The sequence below is a fragment of the Ursus arctos genome, unplaced genomic scaffold, assembly GCF_023065955.2.
Source record: "Ursus arctos isolate Adak ecotype North America unplaced genomic scaffold, UrsArc2.0 scaffold_19, whole genome shotgun sequence".
NCBI lineage: Eukaryota > Metazoa > Chordata > Mammalia > Carnivora > Ursidae > Ursus > Ursus arctos.
In genome coordinates, this window is record NW_026622863.1 from 36,579,434 (window position 1) to 36,595,176 (window position 15,743).

The 15,743-nt window shown below is 35.5% G+C and overlaps 1 protein-coding gene across 1 annotated transcript in view; it reads left to right on the top strand.

Annotated features, from left to right (window-relative positions):
* The window catches only part of URI1 (URI1 prefoldin like chaperone), a 72,307-nt gene that overhangs the window by 39,990 nt on the left and 16,574 nt on the right, over positions 1-15,743 (top strand). The window lies entirely within an intron of this gene.

Here is a 15,743-nt window from a genome sequence, read left to right on the forward strand (position 1 = left end):
TTTAACCTTCTAGTTAAATGTGTATTTGAAAATAAATTTTTGAAGATTCTTCTGTATAAATGAGGTCATAAAGATAAAAAAACAGCTGAGTTTTCTACAGCTGAAATTATTTCACTTATACATGTGAGTGGGTACTAGTTAGAGAACTCATCTACTCAGTGAAATTGTGGGATCTATATTTGGACACTCTAATTACAAATCAACTCCTATAAGTTTATAATTGATAACATATTTGATCATTTGTGACACTAATCAGAATCTTATTGTTAGGCCTGTATATAATTTCTAGCAATGATAATTCTTTTGGCATTACTACACTAAAATAAGTCATGTATGTTAGAGGAAAAAGAATGAGCATAATTCTTTCTTAAAGGCCTTTCTTAATGGGGAAAGTTTTCTTATTTACTGGGGTAGCTCTGCTGATATGAAATCAGTTCATTGTTGAAGTTTGTCACTCTGGTTTTCATGTGGATATTTCAGCAACGAAATCTTTAGAATCAGTTATGACTTAGTATAATAATGGGAGAATACTTTTTAAAAAGGTATATTTATTTATTTTAGAGAGCATGTGCACATGCGCTCAAGTGCGAGCAGGGGAGGGGCAAAGGTAGAGGGAGAGAGAGAATCTCAAGCAGACTCCCCACTGAGCATGGACTTCAAAATGGGGCTTGATCACAGGACCTTGACATCATGACCTGAGCCGAAGAGTCGGCCACTCAACGAACTGAGCCATCCAGGCGTCCGGAAGAATACTTGTAATAGAATAGAAATAGAGCTCTAGAATAAAGAAGTATTTTTTGGTAAATCACTTTCCATTGTTAAAAATGGTTTTTGGAAATGACCTAACATGGTGACTTTTGGGATCAGTGTTTATCTAAAATAATTTTTAGAATATGTACCTATGAATTATGTTTGAGACCTAATTATGTTTGAGAACCTATTATAAATTCTAAAAGGTTGTTTTATTCACACAGTTTTATACTAATTTTAATAACTAAAGAAATGTGTAGGTATTTCGAACATTTATTAAGAAAAGATACTTTATTTTTCTTGTGAAAGAAGAAATATAACAAGTTAAACACACAGTCCTACCTCACCGTTGACAGGGTGATTGGGAAACGTGGAAGGGAAGTTATTGCATGTTTAAAAAGTAGTCAAAATGAAGGACAAAATGTATTTAACACAAGTACAAAAGGATTCAGAGGAGGCGTCTCTAAGGAAGCTGATTTTTAAGAGTGCCCTATTCTTTGTGCTCACATCTTGCATTTTTGCCATTTAACATGAATATGACCAGCTTTTTAAAGTTTAAAAGAATGTTTTTAAGATTATCAGAGTGAAACTGACTTTTTATTTGGTATACTGTTCCATGAGTTACAACACAAGTAAAGATTTGTTTAACCATTGTCACTGTCAGAATATAGAATAAGATACAGGATATACTAGTCAGGGCACAGGATCACACCAGAAACTCCCTCATGCTTTTGCTTTGTGGTCACACCCCGCCTCTACCTGTAAGGCCTGATCTGTCTCTATCACTATTAATTTTACCTTTTCCAGAATGTCATAAAAATGGAGTCATATACTATGTAACCTTTTGAGACTGACTTCTTTCATTCACCATAATGGCTCATCTAAGTTGTTCTGTTTATCAAAAGGTCATTCATATTTACTGCTGAGTATTGTTCCATTATATGCACATACCACAGTTTTTCTGTTCATCCATTGGAGGACATTTGGTTTGCTTTCATTTTCCGAAATTATGAACAGAGCTGCTATAAACCTTAATGTTTTTGTGTTACTATAAATTTTCATTGCTGTTGATAAATACCTGGAAGTGGGATTGCTAGGTCATATAGTGAGTATGTATTTAGTTTTTAAGAAACCTTCAAGCTATTTTCCAAAGACACTGTATTGTTTTACATTCCCCCAATCCCAGCAGGGTGTGAGAGTCCTAGAAGCTTTGCATCCTTACCAGCACTTGGTATTGTTAGTTTTAAAAATTTAAGCCATTTCGGTAGAAGTGTAGCAATTTCAGTTTGCATTTCCCTGATGGCTAATGATGTTCAGCATTGATTCATGTACTTGGTGCCATCTGAGTGTGTATCTATCCTCTCTGATCTGTTGAAGTCTTTTGCCCATTTTTAAAAATTTGGCTGTATTTTTTCGTACTCTTGAATTTTGAGAATTCTTCATACATCCTGGATATAAGTATTTTGTTGAGTGTGTGATTTGCAAATATTTTCTCCCAGTATGCATCTTGTCTTTTTATTCTCTCAACATTGTATTTCCAGAGCAAAAATTTTTTAATTTTGAAGTCCGGTTTATTACTTTTTTGTTTTATGGATCATTTGTTTGGTGTCATGTCTAGAATGCTTTGCCTACCCTCAGTTCATGAAGATTTTCTCCTATGTTTTCTTCTATAAAATGTTTGTTGTTGAACATTTTGTACTTAGATCTGTGATCCATTTTAAGTTAATTTTTGTACAAGGTGTGAGATTTAGTTCAAGGTGTTCGGTCTTTTTACGTATAGATGTCCAGTTTTTCTCAAATTATTTGTTGGAAGTCCTTTCTCTATTCAGCTGCCTTTGTACTTTTGTCGAAAATGAATTGGTAATCAAAATCACAATGAGATACCATTTTATCCTTCCTACAATAGCTGTAATAAAAAAGACAGACAATAACTTGTATTGGCGAGGATGTGGAAAATTGCAACCCTCATATGTTGCTGGTGGAAATGTAAATTGGTGTAGCCACTTTGGAAAACAGTTTGGAATTTTTCATAAAGTTAAACATGGAGTTAGCATCTAGCCCTATTCCACACCTAGATAGTATTTATACCCAAAGGAAGGTAAAAACATACGTCTGCACAGAAGCTTGTACGTGAATATTAGCATAATTCACAATAGCCAAAAAATGTAAACAATCCAAATGTCTGTCATCTAGTGAATGGATAAATGTGAATGTTTGGCAAGAAAAAGAAATGTACCATTTACTATGATAAATGAAAAAAGCCAGCTACAAAAGACTATATAGTGTATGATTCCACTTGTATGAAATATTAGAATAGGCAAATTTATTGAATGAAAAGTATATTAATGGTTGCTTAGGGCTAGGGAAGGTATGGGGGAGAATGGAAAGTGACTTAATTTTTTTGAAAAGGTTTTATTTGGACATGATACAACATATAAAGGATTTTCATTGAAAAATAAGTGTCCCTTTTCCTGTCCCTTATCATCCATTTGGCCAACTTGGAGGCATTATTGTGATCAGTATTTTACCATTTTTTGTGTTCACATCTTGTAGAGTTACACATTTCCAACCCATTATATACACAACCACTCAAATGGTAGCACATGTTTTTTTGCATCTTTCTGTCTTTTTTAAATGGCTGCAGAGCATTATTTGGATGTAGCATAATTTACTGTTTCTTTGGTAATACCCATCTTAAAGGTTTTGATTTCCAGTTCTTTAAGGACTTCAGGATGTTTGTTCAGCATTTTTCTCATGTGCTTCTTGGCTATTTGTAGAAAAATCTTTGGAGAGATGTCAGTTCAAGTCCTTTGTCCATTTTTAAATTGGGTTGTCTTTTTGTTGTGGAGTTGTATGAATTCTTTATATATTCTGGATATTAGTCCCTTATCAGATATATGATTTGCAAATATTTTCTCCCATTCTGTGGACTGCCTTTTCACTATATTGATAATGTCCTTTGATGCACTAAAGTTTTAAATTTTGATTAAGTCCAGTTTGTCTATTTTTTTTTCTTTTGTTGCTTGTACTTTTAGTGTCATATCCAAGAAATCATTGCCAAATCCAATGTCATGAAGCTTTTTCTCTGTTTTCTTTTAAAAATTTCATAGTTTCAGCTTTCATTTAGGTCTTTCATCCATTTTGAGGTAATTTTTTGTGTATTGTGTAAAGTAAGCGTCCAGCTTTGTTCTTTTGCACATGGCTGTCCAGTTTTCCCAGTAGTGTTTGTTGAAAAGACTGTCTTTACCCCCATTGAATGTTTTGACACTGTTACTGAAAATTGTTTGGGTATATACGGGAGGATTTATTTCTGGGCTCTCTACCCTATTTTATGATCTACATGTCTGTCTTAATGCCAGTACTATATAGTGTTTTGATTACTGTACCTTTGTAGAAAGTTTTAAAATCACGTTGTATGAAATCTCAACTTTGATCTTTTGCGAGATTGTTTGGCTATTCATGGTCTCTCAAGATTGCATATGAATTTTGGGGTGGATTTCTTCTATTTCAGCAGAAATGTTATTGGGATTTTGATAGGGATTGCTTTGAATTTGTAGATTGCTTTGGGTAAAATGATACCTTAACAATGTTAAGCCCTCTAATCCATGAACACAGGATGTCTTTCCATTTACTTATGTATTCTTTAAATTTTTGCAGCAACACAGTAGGTCTTGTGTCTTCTAGGCTAAACTTATTACTAAATATCTTTTTAATGGTATTGTAAATGGAATTTATTTTCTTAATTTTCTTTTCAGATTGTTCATGGCTGGTGTATAGAATTGCAATTTACTTTTGAGTGTTTATTTTGTATCCTGCAACTTTGCTGAATTTATTAGCTTTTTAGCTGTGTGTGTGTGTGTATGTGTGTAATATTTCAGGTTTTCTACATATAAGATCGTGTCATCTGCCAATAGAGATGATTTTACTTTCTTCTTTCCAATTTGGATGCTTTTTTTTTTCCTTGCCTAATTGCTCTTGCTGTGACTTCCTTTTTTCCCCTATGGACTCTTTTATTTTTATTTATTTATTTATTTATTTATTTATTTATTTATTTATTTATATTATTAACATTAATGGATTATTTGTTTCAGGGGTACAGGTTTGTGACTCATCAGTCTTATATCCAGTGCTTATTACAACACATACCCTCCCCAATCTCCACCATCCAGTTATCCCATCCCTCCACCCCCTTCCCTCCAGCAACCCTCAGTTTGTTTCCTATTATTAAGAGTCTCTTATGGTTTGTCTCCTTCTCTAGTTTTGCTTTGTTTCATTTTTTCGTCTCTTGCCCTATAATCCTCTGCCTTGTTTCTTAAATTCCACATATCAGTGAGATCATATGATAGTCGTGTTTCTCTGATTGACTCATTTCGCTTAGCATAATACCCTCTAGTTCCATCCATGTCATTGCAAATGTCGACATTTCATTTTTTGATGGCTGCATAATATTCCATTGTATTTACATACACCACATCTTCTTTATCCATTCATTTGTTGATGGACATCTGGGCTCTTTCCATCGTTTGGCTATTGTGGACATTGCTGCTATAAACATTGGGGTGCAGGTGCCCCTTCGGATCACTGCATTTGTATCTTTGGGGTAAATAATAGTAGTGCAATTGCTGGGTCATAGGGTAGCTCTATTTTCAACTTTTTGAGGAGCCTCCCTCCTGTTTCCAGAGTGGCTGCACTAGCTTGCATTCCCACCAACAGTGTAGGAGGAGGGCTCCCCTTTCTCTGCATCCTTACCAAGATCTGTTGCTTCCTGACTTGTTAATTTAATTTAATTTAATTAATTTATTTTTTAAAAAGATTTTATTTATTTATTTATTTATTTGACAGAGAGAGAGACAGCCAGCGAGGGAGGGAGCACAAGCAGGGGGAGTGGGAGAGGAAGAAGCAGGCTCCCAGCAGAGGAGCCTGATGTGGGGCTCGATCCCTGAACACCCGGGATCATGCCCTGAGCTGAAGGCAGATGCTTAACGACTGTGCTACCCAGGCACCCCATGACTTGTTAATTTTAGCCATGCTGACTGGTGTGAGGTGGTATCTCATTGTGGTTTTGATTTGTATTTCCCTGATGCCGAGTGACGTGGGGCACTTTTTCATGTGTCCGCTGGCCATTTGGATGTCTTCTTTGGAGAAATGTCTGTTCGTATCTTCTGCCCATTTCTTGATTGGATTATTTGTTCTTTGGGTGTCGGTTTGATAAATTCTTTATAGATTTTGGATACTAGTCCTTTATCTGATATGTCATTTGCAAATATCTTCTCCCATTCTGTCGGTTGCCTTTTGGTTTTGTTGACTGTTTCCTTTTCTGTGCAAAAGCTTTTTATCTTGATGAAGTCCCAATAGTTCTTTTTTGCCTTTGTTTCCCTTGCCTTTGGTAATGTGTCTAGAAAGAAGTTGCTGTGGCTGAGGTTGAAGAGGTTGCTGTCTGTGTTCTCCTCCATGATTTTGATGGATTCCTATCTTACATTTGGGTCTTTCATCCATTTTGAGTCAATTTTTGTGTATGGTGTAAGGAAATGGTCCAGTTTCATTCTTCTGCATGTGGCTCTCCAATTTTTCCAACATCACATGTTGAAGAGACTGTCTTTTTTCCATTGGGTATTCTTCCTGCTTTGTTGAGGATTAGTTGACCATAGAGTTGAGGGTCCATTTCTGAGTTCTCTATTCTATTCCATTGTCTGTTTTTGTGCCAGTACTGTACTGTCTTGATGATTACAGCTTTGTAATAGAGCTCGAAGTCCAGAATTGTGATGCCACCAGCTTCGGTTTTCTTTTTCAACTTTCCTCTGGCTATTTGGGGTCTTTTCCGGTTCCATACAAATTTTAGGATTATTTGTTCCATTTCTGTGAAAAAAGTTGACAGTATTTTGATAGGGATTGCACTGAATGTGTAGATTGCTCTAGGTAGCATAGACATTTTAACAATACTTGTTCTTCCAATCCATGAGTATGGAATGTTTTTCCATTTCTTTGTCTTCTTCAATTTCTTTCATGAATATTCTGTAGTTTTCTGAGTACAGATCCTTTGCCTCTTTGGTTTTATTTATTCCTAGGCGTCTTACGGTTTTGGGTGCAACTATAGATGGGATTGACTCTTTAATTGCTCTTTCTTCTGTCTTCTTGTTGGTGTATAGAAATGCAACTGATTTCTGTGCATTGATTTTATATCCTGCCACTTTACTGAATTCCTGTATGAGTTCTAGCAGTTTTGGGGTGGAGTCTTTTGGGTTTTCCACATAAAGTATCATATCATCTGCAAAGAGTGAGAGTTTGACTACTTCTTTGCTGATTTGGATGCCTATTATTTCTTTTTGTTGTCTGATTGCTGAGGCTAGGACTTCTAGTACTATGTTGAACAGCTGTGGTGATAGTGGACATCCCTGCTGTGTTCCTGACCGTAGGGGAAAAACTGAGGGAAAAGCTCTCAGTTTTTCCCCATTGAGAATGATATTCTCTCTGGGTTTTTCATAGATGGTTCTCATGATACTGAGGTATGTACTCTCTATCCCTACACTGTGAAGAGTTTTAATCAAGAAATAATACTGTACTTTGTCAGATGCTTTTTCTGCATCCGTTGAAAGGATCATATGGTTCTTGTCCTTTCTCTTATTAATGTAGTGTATACATTGATTGATTGGTGGATGTTGAACCAACCTTACAGCCCAGGAATAAATCCCACTTGGTCATGGTGAATAATCCTTTTAATGTACTGTTGGATCGTATTGGCTAGTATTTTGGTGAGAATTTTAGCATCCATGTTCATCAGGGATGTTGATCTGTAATTCTCCTTTTTGATGGAGTCTTTATCTTGTTTTGGGATCAAGGTAATGTTGGCCTCATAAAAAGAGTTTGGAAGTTTTCCTTCCATTTCTGTTTTTTGGAACAGTTTCAGATGAATAGGTATTAATTCTTCTTTAAATATTTGGTGGAATTTCCCTCGGAAGCCATCTGCCCCTGGGCTCTTGTTTGTTGGGAGATTTTTGATTACTGCTTTAATTTCCTTGCTGGTTATGGGTCTGTTCAGGTTTTCTATTTCTTACTGCTTCAGTTTTGGTAGTTTATATGTCTCTAGGGATGCATCCATTTCTTCCAGTTGTCTCAATTTGTTGGCATATAGTTGCTTATAATATGTTCTTATAATTGTTTATATTTCTTCGGTGTTGGTTATGATCTCTCTCATTCATTATTTTATTTATTTGGGTCCTTTCTCTTTTCTTCTTGATGAGTCTGGTCTGTGGTTTATCAGTCTTATTAATTCTTTCAGAGAACCAGCTCCTAGTTTCGTTGATCTGTTCTGTTCTTTTGGTTTCTGTTTCATTGATTTCTGCTCTGATCTTTATTAATTCTCTTCTCCTGCTGGGTTTAGGCTTTATTTGCTGTTCTTTCTCCAGCTCCTTAGGTGTAGGGTTAGGTTGTGTATTTGAGACCTTTCTTGTTTCTTGAGGAAGACTTGTATCACTATATACTTCCCTCTTAGGACTGCCTTTGCTGCATCCCAAAGATTTTGAACAGTTGTTTCATTTTCATGTGTTTCCATGAATTTTTTCAATTCTTCTTTAATTTCCTGGTTGACCCATTCATTCTTTAGTAGGATGCTCTCTAGCCTCCATGTATTTGAGTTCTTTCCAACCATTTTCTTGTGACTGAGTTGGAGTTTCAAAGCATTGTGGTCTGAAAATATGCAGGGAATGATTCCAGTTTTTGGTACCGGTAGAAACCTGATTTGTGACCCATTGTTATAACTTCTATAACTGTGTTGAATAGATAAGATGGTAGCCACATTCATCTTGTTCCTGGTCTTAGGGGAATAACTTTCAGTCTTTCACCATTGAGTATGATGGCAATTTGGGTTTTTCATATGTGGCCTTTATCATATTGAGGAAGTTACCTTCTATTCCTAATTTATTGAGTGTTTTGTTTTGTGAAGTAGTGTTGGATTTTGTCAAAGGCTTTCTCTGCATCAGTTGAGTTTCATGTGTACAACGTAAAGGTTTTACTTATGTTGTGAAATGATTACCATAATAAGTTTTAGTTAACATCTGTCACCTCATATACATACAATAAAAAGAAATGGACAAAAAAAGAAAAAAATATTTTCTTATTATTTGTAATGGCAACTCTTAGAATTTACTGTCTTACGACTTTCATATATATCATATAGCAGCAGTAACTATAGTCATCTGTTGTACATTCCTAGTTTATTTATCATATAACTGGAAGTTTGTACATTTGGACCACCTTCCTCGAATTTCCCTGGCCCCCCATTTACTAGCATTTTGTTGAGTATTTTTGCATGTGTACTCATAAGGGGTATTAGCCAGTAGTTTTCTTTTAATGTCTTTGTCTGGTTGGCCTCACAGAATGTGTTCCTTCCTCTTTAATATTTTGAAAGAGTTTGAGAATTGATGGCAGTTTTTTCTTGAATGCTTGGTAGAGTTCATCTGTGAAGCCATCTATTTCTGGGCTTTTCATTGTTGGGTGGTTTTTGATTACATTCAGTCTCCTTACTTGTTACAGGTCTATTCAGATTTTTTCTTTCTTCTTGCATCATTTTTAATAGTGCATTTGTTTCTAAGAATTTGTCCATTTAGTTTATCCAATTTGTTGGCATTCAGTTTTTCATAGTATTCCCTTATAATCCTGTTTATTTCTATAAAATAAATAGAATTGTCTCCACTTTTGTTTCTGATTTTAGTAATTTGAGCCCACTCTCTCTGTCATTCTAGGTAAAAACTTGTCAATTTTGTGAGTCTTTTCAAAAAACCAACTTTTCGTTTTGTTGATTTTTTTTTCTGTTGTCTTTCTTTCTTTCTTTCTTTCTTTTTTTTTTTTTTTAAAGATTTTATTTATTTATTTGAGAGAGAGACAGCCAGTGAGAGAGGGAACACAGGCAGAGGGAGTGGGAGAGGAAGAAGCAGGCTCCCAGCGGAGGAGCCTAATGGGGGGCTTGATCCCAGAACACCAGGATCACGCCCTGAGCCGAAGGCAGACGCTTAACGACTGAGCCACTCAGGTGCCCCTTCTGTTGTTTTTCTATTCTCTGTTTATTTCCACTCTAATCTTAGTTCTTCCTTATCTGCTAGATTTGAGTTTAGTATACTCTTTTTTAAGTTCCTCTTAAAGCATACAGTTAGGTTATAATTTGAGATCTTTCTCCTTTTTTAATGTAGGTGTTTACTGGTATAAATTATTTTCTTAGTGCTTTCACTGCCTCCTGTAAGTTTTATTATATTGTATTTTCCATTTTCATTAGTCTCAAGGAATTTTCTAATTTCTTTTGTGATTTCTTCTTCAATCCATTAATTCAGCGTTCTGTTAAATTTCCATGTATTTGTGAATTTTTCACTTTTCCTTCTGTTACTGATTTCTAGTTTCATTTCATTGTGATTGGAAAAAATACTTTGTATGGTTTCAAAATTTTGAAGACTTGTTTTGTGGCCTGACATGTGGTCTTTCATGGAAATGTTCCATGTTCTCCTTAGAAGCGTGTGTATTCTTTTGGATAGAGCGTTCTGCACGTATATGTTAGGTTCAGTTGGTCTATAGTTTTGTTCAAATCTTCTGTTATTGCTCTTCTTTCTGGTTGCCCAATCCTTTGTTGTAAGTAGAGTGTTGACATCTCCAATTTTTATTGGTGGCCTGTCTGTTTTTCCTTTGGATTCTGTCAATTTTAGCTTCATATATTTGGTGCTATGTTGTTAGGTGTGTATATGCTTATAACTGTTATATTTTCTTGATAGATTGAAATTTTTATCAGTGTAAAATATCCTTTGTCTCATATAACTTTTTTGACCTAATGTCATATTTTGTTTCATTAGGTAGCCCCTCCAGTTCTCTTTTGGTTACTATTTTCATGGAATATCTTTTCCATCTTTTCACTTTCAATCTGTTTTTGTGTCCTGAGATCTAAAGTGAGTCTCTTGTTGACCACGTATAGTTGGATCCTGTTTTTATTTTTTTATTTTAAAAAATTTTTTGAAATCCATTCTGCCCATCCATGCCTTCTGTATAATAACTATTTATAGAGCAGGATTTACCTTTGCCATTTTAAAAATTTATTTTCTCTATGTCTTACACCTTTGGGTCTCATTTCCTTCATTACAGTCTTCCGTTGTGTTTAGTTGATTTTTTTTGTAGTAAAACTTTCTGATTCCCTTTTCACTTCCTTTATTAATATTTTATAGATACATTCTTTGTGGTTACCATGGATATTACATATAACATTCTAAGGTTATAATAATGTGTTTTGAATTGATTCCACCTTAACTTCAGTCACATGTAAAAACTATTTCTGTACAGCTCTGTCTCCCTCTTTAAATTATTGATGTCACAAATTACATCTTTATACATTATGTACCTGTTAATATAGATTTGTAATGATTTTTTATGCACTTCTCTTTATGTCATGTAGTAAATAAAAAGTGGAGTTGCAAACCATAATGACAGTAATACTGGTTTTTATTTTTGCCCATGCTTACCTTTAGTGGAAATTTTTTACTGTCATATGGCCCCGAATTATTGTCTAGTGGCTGTTCATTGCAATCTGAAGAATTCTCCTTAGCGTTTCTTGCAGGGCAGGTCTAATGATAAGGATCTCCTTTAGCTTTTATTTATCTGGAAATGTCTTCATTTCTTTCTCATTTTTGAAGGATAGTTGCTGAATATAGGATTCTCAGTGGACAGTTTTGTCTCTCAGCACTTTAAATGTTTCAACCCACTGCCTTCCAGCTTTTAAGGTTTCTGCTGAGAAATCTGCTTCTATGCTCATTGAGGGTCCTTATATGTGATAAATTGCTTCTCTCTTGCTGCTTTCAAGATTCTCTCTTTGTCTCTCAAAAGTGTGATTATGTATCTTTTTTTTTTTTTAAGATTTTATTTATTTATTCGACAGAGATAGAGACAGCGAGAGAGGGAACACAAGCAGGGGGAGTGGGAGAGAAAGAAGCAGGCTCATAGCGGAAGAGCCTGATGTGGGGCTCGATCCCGTAACGCCGGGATCACGCCCTGAGCCGAAGGCAGACGCTTAACCGCTGTGCCACCCAGGCGCCCCTGATTATGTATCTTGGTGTGGGTGTCTGGGTTTACTCTCCTTGTAGTTAGTTGAGCCTTTTGAATTTGTAAGGGTCATATCTTTTGTCAAATTCTAGAACTTTTTGGCTGTTATTTCTTCTAATAATCTCTTTGCCACAGTCTTCCTTTTGAGACTCCCTAAATGTGTATATTAGTCTGTTTGATAATATCTCATATGTCCTTTGGGCTTAGTTCCCTTTTCTTCATTCTCTTCTCTTTCTGTGCCTTAGACTTGATAAGTTCAAATGCCCAATCTTCAGGTTCACTGATTGTTTCGTCTGCTTGCTCAAATATGCTGTTGAATCCCTGTGGTGAATTTTTAATTTAGTTATTAAATTTTTTCACTCTAGAATTTCTGTTTGGTTGATTTTTATAATTTGTCTCTTTCTTGATATTCTCATTTTGTTCATGCATTATTTTATTTCCTTTAGTTCTTTTTGTGTTTCCCTTTAGCTCTTTGAGCATATTGAAGGCAGTTGAGTTAAAGTCTTTGTTTAGTAGAGTTGATGCCTTTGTTTCTTTAGGGACAGTTTCTGGAGATTTATTTTGTTCTTTTGAATGGGCTGTGTTTTCTTGTTTGTTGTATGTCTTTTACTTTTTGGTGAAATTTTTAATTTTTCATGGGCATTTGTGAAAACAGCTATCTTTCCCGGTCTTTGCAGATTGATGAGGATTTCAGAATAAGGTAGGCATGCTCTGAGCTTTTTTATCAACCCAAAGTGAAAGGTTATGGTCTTTCCTGTGTTTTCGGAGCATGTAATGTTTCTTGGGACTGTGTGGGGGATTTTCTTAATATCCTGTATACATAGCTGCTTTTGAATGTTTTAATTTACAAAGATTCTCCCCTCTGCTTTTCTTTGCGGTCTCAGGTTGTATATTGTGTGGCTCTGTCCCTAATCTCTTGTGCCCGGTGTCTGTGGGTCTCTAGTCTCCCTGCAGTCTCCCTGCAGTTTTCATGATCAGTGCCAGTTAATTTCTCCCCACTGAGGTCTGCTTTAGGTGAGACACATACCAGTTCTTTAGTCAGCCTCTAGACGGATTAGAATGTTGCAGATGAGGTCTGGTCTGTTTTCTGTGGTTCAAGGAAGGGAATTGGGATCTGGGCTGCTGCATTCCCCAAACCAAAACTGCTTCCCACTGGGGAAGGGGTGGGGAAAGGCAAGTAAAAATGCCTTGAAATTTCCTCCTAAAAGTTTTGATTGCGACTTTTTCTTGGTTGGGTGTTTGCTTGGTTGCTGTAGACCTTTGACTGTTTTCCAGAGCTCCTGAAGGTATTTTATTTAGTTTCTGGTTGTTCTTGGATGTTTTTTGGTTGGGAGGTTGGGGAGTTAAGGGCTTTGGGCTTTTTAGTCTATAATGTTGCTCCTTATTGTTTTAAGGGAAGATTTTATTTTCCTTTGAGCATGGGAAATTTTTGAGCATGTTTATAGTAGGTGTACTGAGTGATTAACGGTTCAAGAGAAAGAAATGATAAAAGATCCTGGATGTGATGGCATTAAAAACAGAAAATATAGCTTTGAAAAGTGTCAATGAAAAAGAGAAAGAGGCCAGGATAGATGAAGAATATTTGAGTTAGAGAAGTTAAAGATTAAAATTTTCACAGAAATAAAGTCAAGTTTATTCAGAAGTGGGAGAGGTTAGAGGGTTAGGAAGTATTTGTGGAATATGTGCTGTGGGAAATGCGATATGGCCATCAGCAGTTTTATGATTTTTTTTTATGAGGCAATAATGTGTGTTTTTGAGTATCTTCAGTGGGGCATACATATTTTAAGTGCATTGATACTTCGTTACGATTTATGATTTTGGTTTTATAATTTATGATTTGGTTTTATCTCTGTAATACCGTATAGTATTTATTTTTAAGTATATATACTTATGATTTGGATTTTATCTATATAAGAAATGTTTATAGCTTGGAGCCCTGGGTGGCTCAGTTGGTTAAGTGCCAGTTGGTCATGAGATGGAGCCCCATGTTGGGCTCCGTCAGGCTCTGCTTTCGCTGGGGATTTTGCTTGAAGATTCTCTCTCTCTCTCTCTGCCCCTCCCCCACCACCTGCAATATCTCTCTCCTTTCTCTCAAAATAAATCTTAAAAAATGTATGTAGCTTTAAAACATCATACTCTTCTTAAAACATAGTGAAAAAGTAGTAGGGTCTTAGCTCCCATTTCCCATTCCCCAGAGGTAATTACTTTCAGTCTTCTGGCTAATCTTTTGTTCTGTTTTTTTAATCCATATTTCCCAAGTTATTTGTGTACTCTATTTTCTTGATATTTTTTCAGTCTTATGTAGTATTTGTTAGCTCCCTGCCTATAGTTAAAGACTAGCATTTAGATCATTTATAGGCCCTTCTTTCTGTCCGTGCTCCCCAAATCTTTTTATTTTATTATAATTTTGTTAAATCAGTGTTCATACTTACATATAATTCCATTTCCATTCTTGTATAGCTTTTCACTTGAAGTTAACTGCTTTTTATTTATTTGTTATGTAATGATATGTGTCTAGCATTAATTCACTCAAACACTTTGATTTTATTCTTAGAGACCTCTGTACTGGAGTTCTTCGTAGTCTTGCTTTGATTTGGACTAGCTTCCATCTTGAAAAAAGGACAACTGTCTTCCTGGTATCTTCCTTTACCATTATACCATGTCTTTGTCTCCTATTTATTCCCTGTTCCTTGGTTCCCATGGCATCTTCTTTCAGGTCTTACTCATTTTGTTGGGGGTATATAGCCTTTAGTAACTTTCTGGGGAGGTGTGTAGGAGATATATTTTAAAAAATTTTGCATGTCTGAAAATATTTTGTATACTCTTTCTGTAACCAGACTGTGATAATTCTATGTTTTAAACAAAATTTCCTTCAGAAATCTGAAGGTATTATCCTGTTACTTTCTGTCTTGTGTATTGCTTTGCAAAAGCTGATGCCCTTCTTGTTTCTCTGTATGTAACTTGTTTTATTTTTGTTTTTAGAAGCTCTAGGTTTCTGTCTTTATCCCTCATGATGTAAAATGCCACAGTGATATACTTTGTTGTGTATCTTTTAAAATTTGTTTGGTGGGCTCTTCTAGTGTGGAGATGCATGTCCTGCAGTTCTGGAAGATTTTTTATATTATTTCTTTAATAATTTCCTTCTCCTCTTTAATAATCTCTTCATCTTGCAAGTTTTGAAGTGATTTCTTTTCATCTTTGGAATCGTGGATTTTTAAAAAATTCCTGTATATTTTAATTCCCAGAAGGGCTGTGTTTTTGTTTTGTTGTTATTTTTTTAATGTCCCTTTGGTATAGTATACTGTTCTTGTTTCATGAGTACAGTGCTGTTCTTTTAGGAATTCAATTAGAATTTTTCTTTTTAAGTTTTCTTCATGCATTGCCTTTGTTTCCTCCACGGTGCTTTTTATATTTTTCTTCCCTCCCTCTTTTCCTCCCTCCCTTCCTTCCTTCCTCTTTGACATTAATAGTGAAGACTCTTCAAATATTTGGTGATCCTTGGCTAACCATTTATACTTAAGAGGTAAGTACTGTTAAGAAGTTGTGTGCATGGATTGAGTTTGATTATTAGGCTTTTATGTAGGGAGTTTAGGTGGCAAACTGATTTTGTTTTATTACAGAATCTACAAAAATCAGCAGTTTGGGGCTTAATCAGCATCCTACAAAAGAATTTTCTCGTCTTTATCTTAGTGTTTTGAGAGTCAGGCTGGATGTTTCAGGACTGTTTTCAGTAAGACCTTTCTTATTCTCTCCTATGTTCATCACCCCTCGGAGTCCTTGCAGACCACTCTAGGCTGCAGATCATTTGTTCAGTCAAGAAAGGGGGAAATTACATGGCTATGCTTTGTGGGGTGAGGTTTGGAACCTAACCATTCTCTTCAGACTTAGATTCAGGTCTTTGTTTTAGCTCATGCTTTCAATCAGAA